Source organism: Mauremys reevesii, linkage group 2 (genome assembly GCF_016161935.1).
Source record: "Mauremys reevesii isolate NIE-2019 linkage group 2, ASM1616193v1, whole genome shotgun sequence".
Classification (NCBI taxonomy): domain Eukaryota; kingdom Metazoa; phylum Chordata; order Testudines; family Geoemydidae; genus Mauremys; species Mauremys reevesii.
The window spans coordinates 142,143,359-142,162,919 of NC_052624.1; the positions used below are offsets into that span (position 1 = coordinate 142,143,359).

Here is a 19,561-nt window from a genome sequence, read left to right on the forward strand (position 1 = left end):
TCAGCCTGTAATTGAACAGATCCTGACCACTGTCCAGGCTGCCTGTGTATGGCTTCATGAGCCATGGCATCAAGGGGTAGGCTGGGTCCCCCAGGATAACGACAGGCATTTCAACATCCCCAACTGTTATTTTCTGGTCTGGGAAGTAATTCCCTTGCTGCAGCCGTTTAAACAGAGTAGTGCTTCTGAATACGCGAGCGTCATGAACCCTCCCTGGCCATCCCACGTGGATGTTTGTGAAACGTCCCTTGTGATCCACCAGTGCTTGCAGCACCATTGAAAAGTACCCCTTCCGGTTTACGTACTGGGTGCCCTGGTGCTGCGGTGCCAAGATAGGGATATGGGTTCCATCTATCGCCCCCCCACAGTTAGGGAATCCCAGTGCAGCAAAGCCATCCACTATGGCCTGCACGTTTCCCAGAGTCACAACCTTTCGTAGCAGCAGCTTAGTGATTGCTTTGGCTACTTGCATCACAGCAGCCCACACAGTAGATTTTCCAACTCCAAATTGATTCCCGACTGACCGGTAGCTGTCTGGCGTTGCAAGCTTCCACAGGGCTATCGCCACTTGCTTCTCTACTGTGAGGGCTGCTCTCATCTTGGTATTATGGCATTTCAGGGCAGGGGCAAGCAAGTCACAAAGTTCCATGAAAGTGCCCTTACGCATGCGAAAGTTTCGCAGCCACTGGGAATCGTCCCACACCTGCAACACAATGCGGTCCCACCAGTCAGTGCTTGTTTCCCGGGCCCAAAATCGGTGTTCAATGGATACAATCTGCCCCATTACCATCAGGATCTCCAAAGCGCTGGGGCCCGCGGTTTGAGAGAATTCGGTGTCTACGTCCTCATCACTGTCATCGCCGCGCTGCCGTATCCGCCTCTTACTCGCCTCGGTTCGAAGGTCCTGGTTCAGCATATACTGCACGAGAGTGCGCGAGGTGTTTAAAACATCCACGATTGCGGTATTGAGCTGAGCAGGGTCCATGCTTGCTGTGCTATGGCGTCTGCACAGTTCACCAAGCAAAAAAGGCGTGAAACAGTTGTCTGCCGCTTTCAGGGAGGGAGGGAGGGGTGAGGCTGTACCCAGAACCACCCGCGAACATGATTTTTGCCCCATCAGGCACTGGGATCTCAACCCGGAAATGCCAAGGGGCGGGGGAGGCTGCGGGAACTATGGGATAGCTATGGGATAGCTACCCACAGTGCAACGCTCCAGAAATCGACGCTAGCCTCAGACCATAGACGCACACCAGCGATTTAATGTGTTTAGTGTGGCTGCGCGCACTCGATTTTATAAAATCTGTTTTACAAAACCGGTTTATGCAAATTCGGAATAGTCCCGTAGTGTAGACGTACCCTTAATCAATATAAGCCAGGTTTAGACAGGTATAAGAGTCCACACACACACACATTACATCAGTTTAATTAAATAGATACAAAAATCACACCTACAGCTAGAACATGCCTCAACCTCAGTTTGCTTCTAATGCTTCTGTCTGCTAGCTAAGCAAGTTGTTTTTCCTCTTTTGTTCAGGTGCTTTGCAATGCAAAATAAATTCACTAGAATTCTGTGAAGCCTACCGCTTACCAGATTCAGTAGCTATTTTCAGCCCATTGACATTTGTCATTAATTGCTCTCATTTATTATAGTTTATTTGATTATGGGGCTATAAACATGGATCTGCAGAAGTTTTCCCTTTTAAAAAAAAAGTGGGCATGTGCCTTTGTTCTTTTGCCTTTTAGTCACATATAAAGGAGTCCTGGAGTTTTCTTCAAGTGTTTATTTTTGCCCCTTGCTTGTTTTTCACCTCAGAAATACCAGGATCACTTCTTCCTTGCTTTTTGCTGGTCAATTTCTTGGGTGGAGAGGTGAGTTTCAGATGTGCATTTGGGATAGAGCTGGGGAGGAAAATATAAATATATTCCTAAATATATATATTTAGTCTGAAATTTTAATTTTAATAATTTTGAAACATTTTCTTTTGATTTTGATCAGTTTTCTTTTTTAACCATTTCCAGTATAATTAGCTTAAATTTCAAAGCAAGATGTCATTTTGAAACAAACAATTTTTCCTTATGTAAATATCTAGATGATTCAGCACTGTGGAAATCTTTTTACCAACTCAAAGTATTGAGAAACTTGTTGAATCTGACCCTGGTTTGTGAATAATTTTGGTTTAGACAAATCAACATTTTTTTATTTAAAAAAAAAAAGTTGGAAAATTCCTGACCAGCTCTAATTTGGGAGCAAGTACACCTTTAATTGTTGGGGATGTGGTATCAAATGTTTCACAAAGACATCCTTTTGCCAAATTGTCAATTAAACATTGGAGTTAAATGGTGGTGGTAAACCCACAACTTAAAGGGTTTTAAACAGTTACGCTAAATATCCCTTCTTGTTTTAAAATTGTCATCTTTAGGAAATTGGTTCTCATGTTAGTGAACACATAGTAACTAATGTGAAAAAATCCAAGTGGAACAAGGCATATACATGTAGTTTTTACCTCTGTGTAACTAGTTGAGATAAAATCTCAAGTGTGGGGTGTAGAATTGTCCTGAACTAGCTATACTGAGGTTAAAAAGTATGTGTTTCATCTTCATTAAAGTTTTACATACAATTAATTTGAGGCTGCTATAAACCACAGAAAAAAAGTGTAAGACATAACCATACAGCCTTATAAATTAGAAAAGACTGGAGTTTTCAAAAATAAATTAAAAAATCCATACCCCGCAGTTCAAGCCTTCTTTATTAATCAGAAAGAGGCAAATATTGGCACAATAGTATTTTTTTTAATTCACAAATCATCTTATACCAAATTCACTGATTGGTTAAATTAGTCACTTGTTCTTAGATGGTTGTGTATGATCTCCAGAGATTTAAATACAAAGGACAAAGAACTACATTGTATGAAGAACATTAGGTGAAAAAAGGAAGAATTAATGTCTCTTCTGGTACTAGAAAGAGGCTTTCTACAATGGTTAATGAATGAAAGTGTTGCACATTTTTATTAATATGCAGAAGAAGGTAGTTATGTTTAAGCAGACCTCTTGTCTTTCCAGGCAAAATCTTTTCCTCCTTATCCTGTTCTAGAATACTTGTAAAATACAAATAATTTATAAATACTAAGTTATTGGTCCAAAGCCAACAGGTTAAAAAGGACCTATGAGAGAGTTTTGACAATGTGAAAAGGAATGTACAGGATGGAAGCTTTAGTCTCTACAACTGATGTTATATTTGCTTAACAGAATGGCTGCTATTCTAAAATTTCAGTGATCAGAGTGTATTTCGGGAGAGTGGGGTGGTAATGCCTGTCACTTGCTGTGTTAAAGCTTTTGGAATTTTTTTCTAATGCTGACTTGCCTCATTCCTTCAGGTATCCCTGACAGGATAGCATTTTTGTGCTACTGCTTTGAGGTCTGGGTGGAACTAGGTAGTACAGAGTTGCACAAATTAAAAAAGTTGAAGTATTCCAAATCTCTGGTTTACTGGCCGAGAGCCATGAATTGCTGGCTTTAATTGTATGGCCTGTTTTATTCAGGAGATCAGACTGTGATGATCATAAGGGGTGCTTCTGGCCATAATCTATTATTTATATTGCTATGTAACTGAAAGATGATATTTATGCTGTTTATAACCTGCAAATTGAGAAGAATCTCCAAGCCTGCTGCAAGGGAAGTTGTAAGGCAGTTGCCATTTTGTTTCAGTTCAGATGCACAATGTTTGAGTAAATCAATATGTTCTCTCTTTGTCTAGTAATTTTATAGTTCCCATCATTGTTTTATCAAAGCATCTCCCAAGTACATAAAAAAATAAAAATTCCTGTCTTTTTTCCTGCCCTGTCCATAGGAGAAATAGTCTGATTGGTTGATAAGGATTTTATTTGATAGCCTTTGTGATTGGGTGGGTGTATTCTGTGTCTATGTGCACACGTTCTCTTCCTTCCTGCCTTTACTGTCACAGAATATATGACTTCCATGGTGATCTCTCTGGGCAGTGGGTTGGGAGAATATGCTTTTGTGTTAGTGTGTATAATTATCTTCTAATCAGTTTTTGACCATAAGAACTATTTTGAAAGGGAATTAGATGGGGGAAATATTTTAAGCCTCTTTTTAAGAACTTCAAAAAGGAGTAAAAGTGGGTGGCCTATTTCATCCTCATTATTTTCTCAGCCACTGAAATCTATTTTCTAAAGGCCACACTTGGCAACTTTATTCCCACATTTTCTTGTTTATCAAGTATAATCTTACCATAGTCCTTGACTTATATCAGTTGGCCATTCTGTTTGGACTAATTCAGTTTCTCTGTCTGGTTACATTGCACATATTACAACATTCATCGTCATAAACAACTTGACCTATTGTTCATGGTCATTCTAACATCTTATGAACTTTCACATGTTATTTACAAGTAAGTATAGGGTAAATTTGTAAGTACTATAAGCACAATAGCAATTGTTTTTGACTGTGTTTATCTTAACTTTTAATTCATAGGACAAGTGACCAGAGCATTGGATGCACACCTATAAATCTATTTCAAAATTCTGAATAAATAAAAATCCTTCCAGGGAATATATTACTCCTGTAGAAGCTCTGACTACCTGTCTTCACTCCTCAGGACACCACTACTTCCTCTCGGGGTGAAAGTAGGCTGGTACGGCATAATGTCACTGCCCCTTTTGCCCCCATCGGCAGTCCTACCAGTAGGGACGTCGACGGGGGTGGCAAAAGGGGAAGCTGCCCCAGGGCCACCAATTTAAAAGGGTCCAGGGCTCCCAGATGCCACAGCCGCGGGTCCTTTTAAATCACCCTCAGAGCCCTGGGTGGCCTGGGCCAGGCAGTGTGGATGGGCTAGCTGAGGGAGACTGACCCCCAACCCTGCCCCTTCCGCTTGAGGCCCCACTCCTTCCTGTACCAGTAAGTGTTTCATATTACTTTCAACCCTGCTTACTCTTGTCTTGAAAGGACGGCTAGCCTCTCTTTTCTCTGAGTGACTTTCTCCCAGTAGTGCTTCTGTGCAGTAGTTGGCTGCTTCCCATCTCTGTTCAGGGGTTATCATAGGGCCAATTTCTTTGTAAGCCCAGGGCTATTTTGGAGGGGACAGGAAGTTGTCTCTGCACCAAGCCTGGAACAGGAAGTACCTCAAAAAGCACCATAATTGCTATGATATAGTTGCTATGTAAACGCTGAGGATGCCCTAGCTGACATTCCAGACTTTGAGGTACTTCCCTGTCAGGCTTAGCATTGAGATATTGGTAGTTGTGATGGAGCTAGGCCATTGCCTGCCCCCTGAAAGCACCTTGGATTTCAGGAGAGCTGCAGTTCTGATCATCGGCTACTTGAAGATAGATATTGAGGGGTTGGGTGGAGTGAATGGCTAGTTGGTGCCTCCTAAAAAAAACTAGGAAAGGGGACATCCATATATAGGACAATAGGAGTGAGGAGAGCACCATTTGTACACCCTACCCCCAAACACCAATGGTAAGTTAAGAGGTCATGGGGCTTGGTGGGGAGGAAGGGAAGCTGGATGACGGATGGGAAGGTGTTTGTTAGTATCTCAGCTATACATGCCTCTTTCTCTGAGTTCCAGAAAACCTTGATTCTCTAATCCTGAGTTTGAGGAGCAGATCAAGGAGTGCTGTGATCATTTCATAGAACTCTAGCTCTAGACATTTTATCAAATAATTTATCAGCTGCATGTGAGGTCTAGCCTTCAAAATTAAATCCAAGCCCCACAGTTGTACACATGGTTTAGAGACCAACAATTAGATTGTGGATTTACACTGCAATATGGCATAGAAATGAACAGTGAGGGAGAATCCCCTCCTGAAGGCATTGTGCTAGAAGCTGGTACAAAATTCCAGAGAGGACCTGGGTGAACACAGTGCATCAATAATAGTGTGGCAATGTTACTTTCTTTTTAAGAATGCAGTGTGCGCTCCCCATGCACCAGCCTAAAACTGTTCACCCAGCACACGTCAGTCCTTTTGGTTTCCAGTATCACTTTCAGTGCGCACATCTCACAGTCCTTTCTTGCTGGGAATTCAAGGGAACAAGGTTTTAGCTGACTTCTGATCAGGATTTCTAAGACTAAGGAGAGCTTTTTATAATCTCTGTCCCTCCCAACCTCACACATGCTGATACAGGACAAGATGTCTGGTCTGAAATATCCATAACTAAACATTGCAAAACTCTGAGTGAATATTTCTGACGAACAGTTGCTAACAAAACATGATCTTCTGAATGTCACATGATAATTTGGAGTAATAGAACTGCTTAAGAGAATAGTCCACAATTAAAAGTCCATGGGGTAGAATAGTAATTTGGACTGTTGGAGAGAGATTTGAGGAGGACATTTGGGTTAAATTTTGCCCTAGGTCTTAAATGATTTAAGATATATACATATGTCCCTTAGGTTTGAGGAACCATGACAGTGTAGGAACTGCCACTGTAGAGAGATTTTGAAATATATGAAAAGTTTCCTTTAGTTCCCAATATGATAGTGTTTGAAGAAAATGTATTAATATAATTATAGACTTTAAGTCCCATCACAATCATCTAATCTGACCTGTACATTGCAGGTCACACAACCTCAACCACCCCCTGCTATAGTAGACCTATAACCTCTGGCTGAGTTATTGAAGTCCTCAACTCATGATTCAATTTACAGAGAATCCCCCATTTACTCTAGTTTAAATCAACAAGTGCCCCATGCTGCAGAGGAAGATGACCCACTCCCACAAAAAAAAAAGGGTCTCTGCCAATCTGACTTGGGAGAAAATTCCTTCCTCACCCCAAATATGGTGATCATCTGAACCCTGAGCATGTGAGTAAGACCCACTAACTAGCCACCTGAGAGAGAATTCCTTATACAAACTCAGAATGCTTCCCATCTAATACCCCATCATTGGCATTGGGGATTTTTTCCTACTAGCTGTCACAGATGGGCCATGTGCAATTTCATCTTACCATCCCCTTGCCAAGCTCAGTCTCATAAAAAAATATTTTGTTCCCACTACTCCCCTTGGAAAGCTATTCCAGAACTTGACTTCTCTGAGAGTTTGGAACTTTAATCTAATTTCAACTTTAAAACTGTCAGTGACCAGTTTATATCCATTTGTTCTTGTTAGCATTGGCTCTTAATTTAAATAACTCCTTTCCCTCCCTGGTATTTATCGCTCTGATGTATTTATAGGGAGCAATCATATCTCCCCTCAGCCTTCTTTTCATTACGCTAAACAAGACAAGCTCTTTGAGTCTCCTCTCATAAGGTAGCTTTTCCATTCCTCTGATCATCCTAATGGCCCTTCTCAGCACATGTTCCAGTTTGAATTAATCTTTCTTAAACATGGGAGAACAGAATTGCACACACTATTCCAGATGATGTCTCACCACCACCTTTTATAATGGCAATAACACTTCCCCATCTCTATTGGAAATACCCCACATGATGCATCCTAGGACTGCATTTTCTTTTTTTACAACCACATCACATTGGCAGCTCATTGTCTTCCTGTCATCAATCATACACCCAGGTCTTTCTTCACCTCTGTTGCTTCCAACTGATACGTTCCCATCTTAGATGAAAAATTTCTTCTTGTTAATCCCCAAGTGTATGTCCTTACACTTTGCACTATTAAATTTCATCCCATTTCTATTACTCCAGTTTACAAGGTCCTCGTCCATATTGGCACTACCTCCGAACTTTGCGTGATCCGCATATTTTATTAGCATACTCAGACTTTTTATGCCAAAATCATAAATGAAAGGTTAAATAAAATTGGTCCCAAGACTAGGTGCACTGGAATGATTTGTATAGTGGAGGTACTGAGAGACATTGAACCAAACTGTAAACCCTGGATACAATGGAAATCGCTTCAAATTAGGGGCTGTGGCAGAACCCCTAGTTCCAGTACCTATGCCCAACACTGATCCCTGGGGAACTCCACTAGTAACCTCCCTCCAGCCTGACAGTTAATCTTTCAGTATGACCCACTGTAGTCTTCCCTTTAACCAGTTCCTTATCCACCTGTCAATTCTCTCATCAATCCCCATCTTCACCAATTTAACTAACTATTTCCCTTGTGGCACTGTATCAGATGCCTTATTGAATTCCAGGTAGATTAGATCAACTGATTTTTTAGACAAAAGAAATTCAGTAATCTTCTTGAAGAAAGAACTGAGATTGGTCTGGCATGATTTACCTTTTGTAAAACCATGTTGTATTATATTCCAATTACCATTTACCTCTGTGTCCTTTACTATTTTCTCTTTCAAAATTTGTTGCATATAATAGAAGTCAAACTAACAAGCCTGTAGTTTCCTGGATCACTTTTTTCCCCTTTCTTAAAAATACGTGCTATATTAGCAATTTCCTATTCATAGCATACAATCCTTGAGTTTATGGATTCATTAAAAAAATTTGCTGTTGGTCTTGCAATTTTGTGTGTCAGTTCTTTAATATTCTTGGTTGGAGATTATCTGGGCTTTCCAATTTGCTCCCAGGAAACTGTTTGAGTAGGACTTCCACCTGTGATATAGTAATTTCTACTTCCATAGCCTCATTTCTATGAGCCACTCTGCCACTAACACTAAGCTCCTCATTGCCCTTATTAAACACTGAGGCAGAGTTTTGTTTAGGTGTTGGGCCCTGCCTAGATTATCTTTAATCTCCACCCCATCCTCAATGTCTAGTATTCCCATTTCTTTTTATTTTCATTTATATGGCTTTATAACCTTTTACTATAGGTTTCAATTTTCTTTACAAGGTCCAACTTTCTCTTTCATGGGGTGCATGCATCCTCCCTGATGGAATAAGTGGTTGAGTAAAACAAGATCTTACTCTCCACTTAATTGCATTTCTGTGTTTGTATGTATGTAATGTGATTATTTTTGAAAACCACATCTGATCAACTCCAAAATTTCAGAGAATTTTCTAAGCATCAATAGGTAGAACCCTATTGATTTTGGTAAAAGTCAGAAAACAAGAAAGCCTGATTGGCCACCACTCTAGCCAGCCCACTCAACCCAAAACTGATTTTCTTCTTTGTTTAATAGAACCATCAGGCTCTCTGGGTTACTAACCAGACACATTGTTGCATCCACTTTTTTAATAAAAGAATTGCTGAATGACATTCAGGCCAAATTATTTAGGATCTATACAAACCAAGAATTTATGTTTCATCAGATTTAGAGAACTTTCTCGGAATAACAATGCAGTTGCTGAAGAATCTCAGCAAGCACTGCAGATTAATCTATGATATAGTTTTTATGTGGAGATATCAACTACCTCGAGGATTAACACAGCTAACTGATCCATATAGAGAAGAGGTAAAAACGCATCATGCTTTAACTTGCAAGTATCGTAATATTCAGGTTTCTTAACCATAGGCATATCATTATTGCCTTGTTAAAAGTAAAATAGTGATGGATGTCTCTGATCAGTCAACACAATGTTTCCTTTGTTAAAAAAAATCTCAACTCAGATGGACTCAATCAATTTGAATTGTTCCAGTGTTCACTTAGAAAATGCAAAGAGTGAAGGCAAAGCACAATTTTTCTCTTAAGACACCCATAGCCCTTTTGAATGAACTAAATTAAAACGTACATTTTCTTAGGGTTGGACTGCCCCTTCAAGGCATAGTGATTTTATAAGGGTGGTGTGGAGCTGCATAGCTAGGCGATGGACAGTACCACTGTGTAATCTATGCTAGACTTCTCCATTGTGCTTCCACTGGTGTAGCGCCACCAATGATAACAGAAGTGTTATCTGTAGACAGGGTGCCAGAATTTTTGCCAACATGTTCTCTAACTCTCTGCTCAGAGCAGGACTAAATAAAGGCATCACTGTTTCCCTGTCTGTACAAGTTGTCCCATCACTGCTACCACTAGGAGTGTAGCACTGGTAGTAGTACAACAGAAGAAGATTTCAGAAAAAAACTGTCCGTAAGTACTCTAGTATGCAAGGTGTCTGCTTTGCTCTATGGGCTAGTGTGGGGGAAAGGAGCATGGCCCTATCTCCTGAAGAAAGGAAGGGTGAGGAAAGAGTGAGCAGATCTGCTAAACTGACACATTTACGAGAGGGATATGGTTGCAGGGAGTAAATCCAGCTTGGAGCTCCTGGACTCTCTGTTCCTACCTCCCTTCTTGTGAATAATGTGCCAGCCCAACAGAGATCCTCCCTTCTTCCTTGCCCTTTCTCTGTCTGAAATGTACTGTCTGCTTCTAGGGCCCTCCCCTCCTTTCTTCCCAGGTGTCTTTCAGCTGCTGGGAAGGAAGTGGGCAGGGGAAAGCATTGGATGCAGTGGCACAGCAGGTGAAGCAAGCAGCTAGAAGTGATTAGGCCCCAGGCAAGCAGCAAGTGGTGGCAGCAGCAGTCCTAAAGTTAGTGGACATATCCAGTAATTCTTTATAGATAGTGTGGCAGAGCTCTGACCTTGCCTCCATGGGTCCTGCGCTTCTAGGTGGTTTATGCTTAGCCTCAGTGGCTCACTGTGACCCTCCACATAGCCCTTCTCTCTCTAGGCCCAGGGTTACAGTCTACTGAGCCCTTTTCATCATAGGCCAGCAAGGAGGTTGGTGAGAGAACTCCCACAGTCTCTGTTGTCCCTGGGGGCTTATTTCAGAACAGTTTAGCCTCCTGTCCTGACAGGGGCCTGATTTCCCCTCCCAGGAGATGTTCCTGTAGTGAGGGGTTTGGGGGGAACCCAGGCCCACCCTCTACTCCAGGTTCCGGCCCAGGGACCCTAATGGTAGCAGCTGTTGGCAGCCAACCTTTCACTGCCAGAGTTGCTACATTTCCCTGGGCCACTTCCCCACAGCTCTCCTGCTTCTCCCTTCTTCACTCTTACCTTAGGGCTCCCTTACCAATGGTTTGAGGGTGTCTTCATTAACCAGCCCTTCAGCCACACTTCCTCTCCCATGCCTGACTCGAGTGAGCCCTTTTTATAGTATCAGTGGGGCCTTAATTAGAGTCAGGTGGTCACATTAGCTTAATAGTGTCACCTGACTCTTTGCAGGTTAGAGTCAGGTGTTCTCATTAGCCTGGAGCAGCCCCTGCTCTGATCAGTCAGGGAACAGAAAACTGTTAATCCAGTGGCCAATATATCTGCCTTCTGCTATTCTGCTGTACCCAACTGGCCTGGGTCTATCACAATAGATAGATGCCTTAATTATGAAAAGCTAGTATTAATATTAGTGGTGGAATTCTGGGGAGTGACCATTATTAATTAGGAGACTGCAATAAGAGTGGGTAACCAGCACTGTTAGGGGGAACAAGCTGTTATTAATTGAACATGTATAGTGTGGCACAAATTTTATTGGGACTAGGTTAACTGGGAGCCTCATTAATTGTATTTATGGGCAGCCTGGTCAGGGATTACTCCCTCATTGTCTAAACTCCTCCTCCTTGACACCCAATGAGAATCTCAGGCAGGGATTTTCCTTGTGCCTGGGCTCTGGCCCCCAAATTACCAAAAGATTTCACACACATTCTGTTACACATCATGCTATAGGTAATACGTAATAATGGTTAAGAATGTCTTCTCAATACCTTAATCAAGTAAACTACTAGGTTGGGGTTTTTTGTTGTTTTTTGGAGGGTTTTTTGGAAGTTGAAAGAACCCCTTACAATAAACCGAAGAAGAAGAAAACACACAAAATACTAGTCTACTTGATTCATACAGTGAGAAAACATCCTTAAAAGAGGGATTATTTTTAAAACATTCCTTCTTCAATTATGGTATGATATAAAGCAAATGGAAGTGTCACCTTTTAGTCATTTGTCAAACATTTTGGTGGAATGTCACAGATTGGGAGATTTGATGTTTGAGAGAGTGATAGGCAGAGGAATGCACAAAATAGTAAATACGTTTGTGTACATATGCAGGGGCGGCTCCAGGCCCCAGCATGCCAAGCGCGTGCTTGGGGTGGCGTCCCTGCGGGAGGTCCACCAAAGCCGCGGGACCAGCTGCTTGGGGCGGCGAAATGTCTAGGTCCGCCCCTGTACATATGGAATGCGTAAACTAACATTTTGACCTCTAACCACTCACCAAAGCTTTTTTTTGCCTTGTTGTTCTGCCATGAGCGTTTTCCTTTCACAATGACTTTCTTTTTATCCTTTGAGATGAAACGTTTTTCCCTACAAACAATTTTTAATGTTAACTTAATAATATTTTACCCAAAATATTGGTGGTGGTATAAAGTTTAAGAAGGTATTTTACAACTCTGATGATCCCAGTTTTCTTCCTGTAGCATCACATATTATGTATTTATCTTTCTACCATTCCTGATCTCTGTATGGATGTAGAAGAGGGAGCTGTGGGTTTTGTGCGAGTTTTTCTACACTACCATTCAGAGCAAGCAGTCATTTGCAGTACTTGCTAAAGGGCATGATATTTAAATAACCTGTTAATAAATGGAACTTGTCAGTGTATATGCAGTGCAGCAGAAATAATGTAGATGTTTGGCTGGTAGCCTTGACCCAGCATTTACTTACACATTTATTTAGAAAGGCCACTTACCTAGACCCAGGAGGATTTGTTGTAATGTATGATTCCCTTTACTTACTGCATGTAATTTATGGTAGATTTTCCATTTCAAGGGCCCACGCTGCTAGTGTTAAGCATTGTTCTGGGTTTTATTTTTTGCTCAGGAATACTGCCCAAACAAAAACAGATCTGAGAACAAAAGTTCCACCAAAAGAGAATCAACCCAATCATCATTCATACACATGAATATTTGTCACCCAGGTCTTAGAAACATAAATGTTAACACAGCCCTGGGTTACATTGTGTATGAATTTTAAAACTTTGAAAAGTCACTAGGTGGTGCCAAAAATGTATATGGACCCCCCTTTTTTATTAGTTTTGGTTAGGTGAATTTCAAATGAAGCAACAAAGAGGTTTGGCTGAATCAATACAAAACCTGTCAACAGTCACTTTTTAAAATTGGACCCTATTATAAAGCATTCTAGACTTGGTAGAGACATGATTATTATTAGGGTTTTGAGACAAAATGCCAGTGGTGTGGAATTTTGTATCGTGTTCTCTTTTAATATAGATTGTTAAACTATATTTTAAAGCATATCATAGTTACTTAATTTTGGATATTAATGTCTTAACTATGATTTCATTTTTTGTATTTGTATTGATAGAAAATGCACCAGGGTGTGCTTAACCCTATATTACTATTTTTTGTGGGTATAATATCTGGGGTCTGGTTTTGGTCTACAAACCCTTACTGTACTCTTAGAAAATTGCTCTGGCAATTTCTAGAGAAGTGACACAGAACAAAGCAAGAAATTAAGCCACAATACTATCCAGCCACTTCAAAGGTAGTAGCCTTGAAAATATGAAAGGAAAATCTTCACACAACAAAGTAGAAGCATGAAGAGATGATAAACATGAACATAAGGTCACAAGATTATACATCAGTGATCCAGTCACACAGTTCAGGTTTACAGTGACAGAACGGTGGAAATCACAGAATTTTACAAATAGCTTGTAAAATTACATTAATTTGTGGTGATAAGCAGAAAAGTGACACACAATAGCATTGGTGTTTCTTATTCCCTCTCAATGATTTCTATATCAAAAATTCCTCAGTTTATTGCAAGCACAATCTATTATATGGAAAAACAAAACAGCAATCTTTTTACTACTTACATTATTGTCAAAAGCTGTTAACAATCACAAAGATTTCAGAATCTTCTTGATAATGTATAAGGTACATTATTATGCAGCTCTTATTTCCATGGCTTGCTAAAAGAAATATTTTCCCAGCAAATGAATCAAATATAATGAATGAGAGAAAGAAAATATATGTACAAAGCACTATTTTTACCCTCAGTGTTTTAGCATAACCACACTTTGAGGTTTGCCATTGAACTGGTTATATTTTATAAAATGTTAATTTTTCAGAAATAAATTCACAAACTAAGCACTCTAATCAAGGATGTGCTCATTCCCATTTAAGGAGACTTTCTCCCAAAGGAACCCACAGACAGGTGAGTCAAGTCTTCACTTGCAGAGAAGTATAAAGTAGCCTCTGCAGCCTTGAGAGTTTCAGCAGGTTTTACAAGAGCTATGAACAGATCCTCTATCAGAATCTCTGCCTTGTAAATTAAGAAAACAGAGTCTTGGGTAAACCTTATGAAAGAAATCAGAGGGGTAGCCGTGTTAGTCTGGATCTGTAAAAAGCAACAAAGAGTCCTGTGGCACCTTATAGGTATAAGGTGCCACAGGACTCTTTGTTGCTTCTTATGAAAGAAGTCTCCTTCATTTCTGATCAGCAGTGCAAGTATGCCCCACCAGCAAGATACTTATAGCTGATACGGCTTACTGGAAAGACACAGGAGGAGCAGAATGTGGGGCCGCTGGTGCATCTGTGTCACTCCCAGCCCTTCCATGTAGGGTCTCTTCAGTCTGTATAGCAGCCCCGCTGGAGGACAGGGCTGGGGGTGTGGCTGGGGCCAATACAGCCACCCTGGGGGAGCTGCCGGTGTGGAGCCAACTGGTGGCCCCATGTTCTGCTGCTTTTACCACTGCGGTTCCCGGGAGAGCTCTCCCAGGAACCACAGCAGGGAAAGGAGCAGAACCCCAGCCCTGTTTCTCCGGTTCCGTCTGTACAGCAGCAGTCCCACCGGAGGACAGGGTTGTGGTGAGGCTGAGGGGTGGTACAGCTGCCAGAGGAGATGCTGGCGTTCTGCTCCTTTCGCTGCTGTGGTTCCACAGTCTCCGGCACAGCAGAAGGAGGACAGAGTCCCTGCATCCCCAGGTAAGGGGAGTGGATCATGGGGAAGGGATGGCAAGAGCGTGGGGTCTGGGCTGGGGGAGGAGTCACGTGGAGGGTCACGTGAGGTGGTCACATGCCCCCTGTTAGCTGCTGCCCCCCCATACCAGTAAGAAATGGATTCCACTTGCACCACTGTTTCTTATGCATTCCTTGATGCAATGTTTCTCATCTAGGACAGTGGCCTTCAGTGCAGTCTTATCAGGGTAGGGAACTGGAACACCTATTTCAACCCATTCATCTGTTGGCTTCTTCAGTCTGTGCAAGAAGAAAATTTTTGAGGAAGCCAGCAAACAAAATAGTGGCAAAGTTCTACAAAAAGGCTAAGATGTCCCTCCAACCCACTAAAGAATACAAGCATGCAGCAAAGTTGAGCAGTCCTCAAATACAAAAGAAGCAGAAGCTAATGGAAAAGAGGAAGATGGAACAGTCAGAGGATGGTCCAGGGAATAAACATGTCACTTCCACATAACATATTTGCATGACTATAAGAGCGCTGCATCTGAAGTGAGGAACAATATCGGATAGCATGCTACTGCACCTCAAAAACAAATGATTGCTCACAACATTGAAGAGATGGATTCTGGAAACCATCAGGAGTAGGCATGTGACAGAACCATTCAGAACTCCCTGGGATAGATTTATACTGGCCTTTTGCACAACCCCGCCCCAACACACACACACACACACACACACACACACACACACACACACACACACACACACACACACACACACACACACACACACACTAGTAAGCAGGCTATTTCACATAATGGCTGGAGAGTATCCCATAGCACAATATATATATATTCCATTCAATTCCTAGTACTAAATAGAGGTCAGGAGGTGACACAGCAGCCATAGAGCTGAAATCTCTGGGCATGCCAAAAAACTGAAATTGATAATGAAAACCTTAATGGAATTCTAGCTGGTAGAGTTCTTCTCTTCTGTCAATTTCATGAGTCATATATGCATCCCCCAAAACAGGATTCAAACAGACTATTTCCATGCTGTGTGTTTGAGCCAAGACACTTCTAGTACAAGCTTTGTGCTTAAAACTATCAGTGCAACAAGGATCTTTATCAAGATCATTGTAATACTTGTGGTGACCATCAGGCACAATCTTGTTCACATCTACCCTTTCTTCTATGATCCTTTAATGCGAGTCCCTTCAGTGATCAATGCACAGGAGGACCTGGGACTGATAAATCTGGATGCTAGAGGAGCTACCTGATAAACAGCTAAAAGTATCATTTAATGCCAATGCAGTGAATTGTTTGAAAACTTGGGGAGCATATATTTTAATATTCTATGTAGTTTTAACAGAATTTCCAGGTGATACTTACAGTGCAACTTGTCCTGATAGTCACAAGTGACCCTGTAAACCTTGATTTTTTTTCTTTCCTCTCCATCTCAGGGATTTGTTTGTTCATATGACATATATGTAGAAATATAGTTTAAATAGGCATAGATTACATTTTGAACTGCTGAAACAAATACATTATTTTGTGCAGAATTGATGGCACTTAGGTTATGTATGCAGCCTGCCCACCTAAAGTTATCTTTATTTTGAAGTGAAGCCCTAGTGAAATTGGCATATCAAGTAGCACTCTGGCACAATGCCTTCTTAATAGATGGCTAAAAAATGCAGGTACACAATACTATGTACTAGCATAATATTTTGTGAAAGCCAAAACTCCCACCTAGGACATATGAGGTTGCTGATTATCCAGCACAATCAAAACCTTCTTGTAGCAGCATAAAGCAGAGTTGCAGTTCCTACTGTGGTATTAGGGTTTACTATAATCTCACCATGTTTTGGGGTTTGCTGCAGACCTAAAACTGAGTTGTGAGACTCTTGAAGACTCAAATCTGTTTAGGGTTAGCCTGAAACCATTTTCTCAATAATTTCCTCTTTTCCAGCAGTCCTGGACTTCTCTCCCCATCTTTAGCCATCTGTTGTGGTCAGAGCCAGTGTAATGATACCCACTTCACTTCCTGATGTGTTCAGTAAGTAACTGGTTAGGCTGCTGAAGTTACCATCAACTTGAGTCTTCTGCAAGCTAGCAAGGGATCATGGCATTTTCTGGAGAAAGGACTGAACTAGAGCACCACATAAACAAATCCACTATCCAAGAATTTTGGGGATGTTGAAATTAAAGTTTGGAATTCATCTCTATCTCTCTCTTGTGCGCTAATGAGTGGAACAGCCTATTAAATTCAAAGTGATTTTTTTTCATCTGATTCCAATCAGAATTTTATTACTGCAATACCTTCTGGAAGACTAGAGATGGATCTACCCCTATTTCTGCAACAGTGAGATTGTGAAAAGCTCATCAGGCCCAGTGCTACTATGTCTCAATCCAAAATAGAGTAATCATTTTCATCTGATGCATTTTTGAGGAAGCAATATTTAGCAAATACTCAGGAGAAGTTTGGTTTGTCCTGCATGACACATTGTTTAACTGCACAAGCACTCAACTCGGGTCTCTGGAAACATCTGCAAAATGTTGCTTGCTGCAAAATGAGACATGCCTCCATAAAACTAATCTGCAATAGACTAATGTGTACACCAATGATAGCAAGTTTAGGGGACCTATAAAAATCTAAAGTATTTGTTGCATCTCCTTGATTGGGCCATCATTGTCATGAATGGCCAGTCAACCACTAAAGGGAGTTTTTACTTTGTGAAATGACACACATTACTTTTACTAAGTTTTTCAAAACTATAACAGTAATTTTAATGAGAATTGCTAAATGTAATTTTTCTCATTAATTAAAAGTTCAGACTAGAGCCTTGAATAGCCTAATAATCTGCTCTCATTGTACTAACATCATTGTAATATTTCGGACCTGTAAACCTAGGGCCTTCCTGATAGGGATACTGTGGTGGATGGTACCTAGGCATATGATATGGATTTAATGTGCTGCAATAGTTGAATATTTAGTGTTCAGTAAACTATGCTATGGGTCTGTCAGGGACAGTCTGTAATAATTAGCTCTGTATCTATTTATAGTTCTTTTTACTGTGCAATGAATTTTTGTGATTGTTTCTGGTTTCAGATTCTTCAATTTTATCACATCTTTATTCTAATTATTTTACTTTCTCTCTTTGCATGTTTTTTTTGGGGGGGGATTTGTTTGTGTAACTTTCAGTATTCCTCACTTCTCCTATCTTTGTGCGCTCTTCTTGCATGTATTGGGCTTACTATTGCATCAGTCATCCACGGTTGCTTAGCATCACATCCTTTCTCTCTAGGGTTGCCAACTTTCAACTTGCAGAAAACTGAACACCCTTGGCCCTGCTCTGCCCCTGCCCTGAGGCCCAGCCCCCACTCACTCCATCGCTCGCTCTCCCCCACCTTTACTCACTCGCTCATTTCACTGGGCTGAGGCAGGGGCTTGGGGTGTGGGAGGGTGTGAGGGCTCCAGCCAGGGGTGCGGGCTCTGAGGTGGGGCCATAAATGAGGGGTTCAAGGTGTGGGAGGGTGCTCTGTGCTGGGGCATGGGTTTAGGATGTGGGGTGGGGTGAGGGCTCCGACTGGGAGTGCGGGCTCTGGGGTGGGGTTGGGAATGAGAGATGTGCCAGGCTGAGGCAGTGGGTTGGGGTGTGGGAGGGGTACGGACTCTGGACTGGGGTGTGGGCTTCAGGCTGGGACCAAGGAGTTCAGAGTGTGGCAGGGGGCTCCCATGCAGAGGTTCCCATGGATACATTAAGATAACATATCGCCAACGGACTCTACTGTTACCATATTTGATCACAAGTGAAACTATTGTTTGATCTCTTGCTTTTCCTTCGCTAAACTGTGACTACCATCAAAATGTAAATAATATTGGAACTGTGATCAAAATCCTACGTGGCATCATCCACAATCCAAAAGGAAAACGTCCAACAGACAGCAATAAAAATAAGGGCTGGGCAAATATCTGCAACACTGGAAGACCTCTGGAACCCCTGCACTCACATATCCCAGATAAATACCAAATGAATCCATAGCATCTGCTTAGGCTTCACATACACTAGTTGAATAATTATGGATATGTGTATTCTAGATTACATCATGTGTTCAGGCAGCAAAATGAGATTTGACCAGATGCTAAAACCATATGGTACCACATGGTAGAGTCAGACCTAAAACCTGGCATTTATAGGGTACAGCTGTTTATAATATAATATTTTTGTAATAGATAATCTTATGGCATTATGACATCTGGTCCTTTTCTGTCCATTTTGAATTTTCAGAGAGCCATAATATTCATTTTCATCTGAACGTTTGTTTTTTTCCCCAAAAAAATGTTGATTCGCAGACTCATTAAGAGACTCTTTAGTTACCCTTCTATCCTCCTTCTTAGATGTGTGTGGCTTCTCCTGCCATACATCCCAACATCTAATAAAAATCCCAGAATAGATAAAGCTTACATTTAAAACCAAGCACAGACATGTAAATAATCTGTTTTTTCAATGAACTTGCTACACAGTTCTCTGGATAGGAATACTTGAAAATACATGGCTTTTCTACAAATATTGGAAAGACCCATTTAGATATAAAACCTTCCAGATTCAAATTTAATTTCTGCATATCTAATAAAGAGCTTTATTATATTTTAGAACTGCAAACAGCTAGATGAGGCAGCTGGCTTACAATGGTATACATGCCTTTTTAATATAGAACTGGCATCTTGCATTGGCATGCAAATGTCTTGGCATTACAAAAATAGCTTTTCACACAGTGCCAATTGTATTTTGGAATTAAAAGATGTAAAGACCCAC

At 41.1% G+C, this 19,561-nt stretch overlaps 2 long non-coding RNA genes across 3 annotated transcripts in view; one reads left to right on the forward strand and one right to left on the reverse strand.

Moving 5' to 3' along the window:
* LOC120398442 overlaps positions 1 to 19,561 on the forward strand; it is a 114,606-nt gene that overhangs the window by 66,771 nt on the left and 28,274 nt on the right. The window contains exon 1 of one of the 2 annotated variants that reach the window (XR_005594414.1): positions 9,310 to 9,327. The exons of the other annotated variant lie outside the window; for it this stretch is intronic. This is a non-coding gene — a long non-coding RNA (uncharacterized LOC120398442). Of the gene's footprint in view, positions 1 to 9,309; positions 9,328 to 19,561 lie in introns of those variants that run through there. 2 annotated transcript variants of the gene reach the window in all.
* Positions 1,791 to 10,907, reverse strand: LOC120398443. Its single transcript, XR_005594415.1, has 2 exons — positions 10,848 to 10,907; positions 1,791 to 1,899 (listed from the first exon to the last, which is right to left on the reverse strand). It is a non-coding gene; the product is annotated as an uncharacterized LOC120398443 (long non-coding RNA).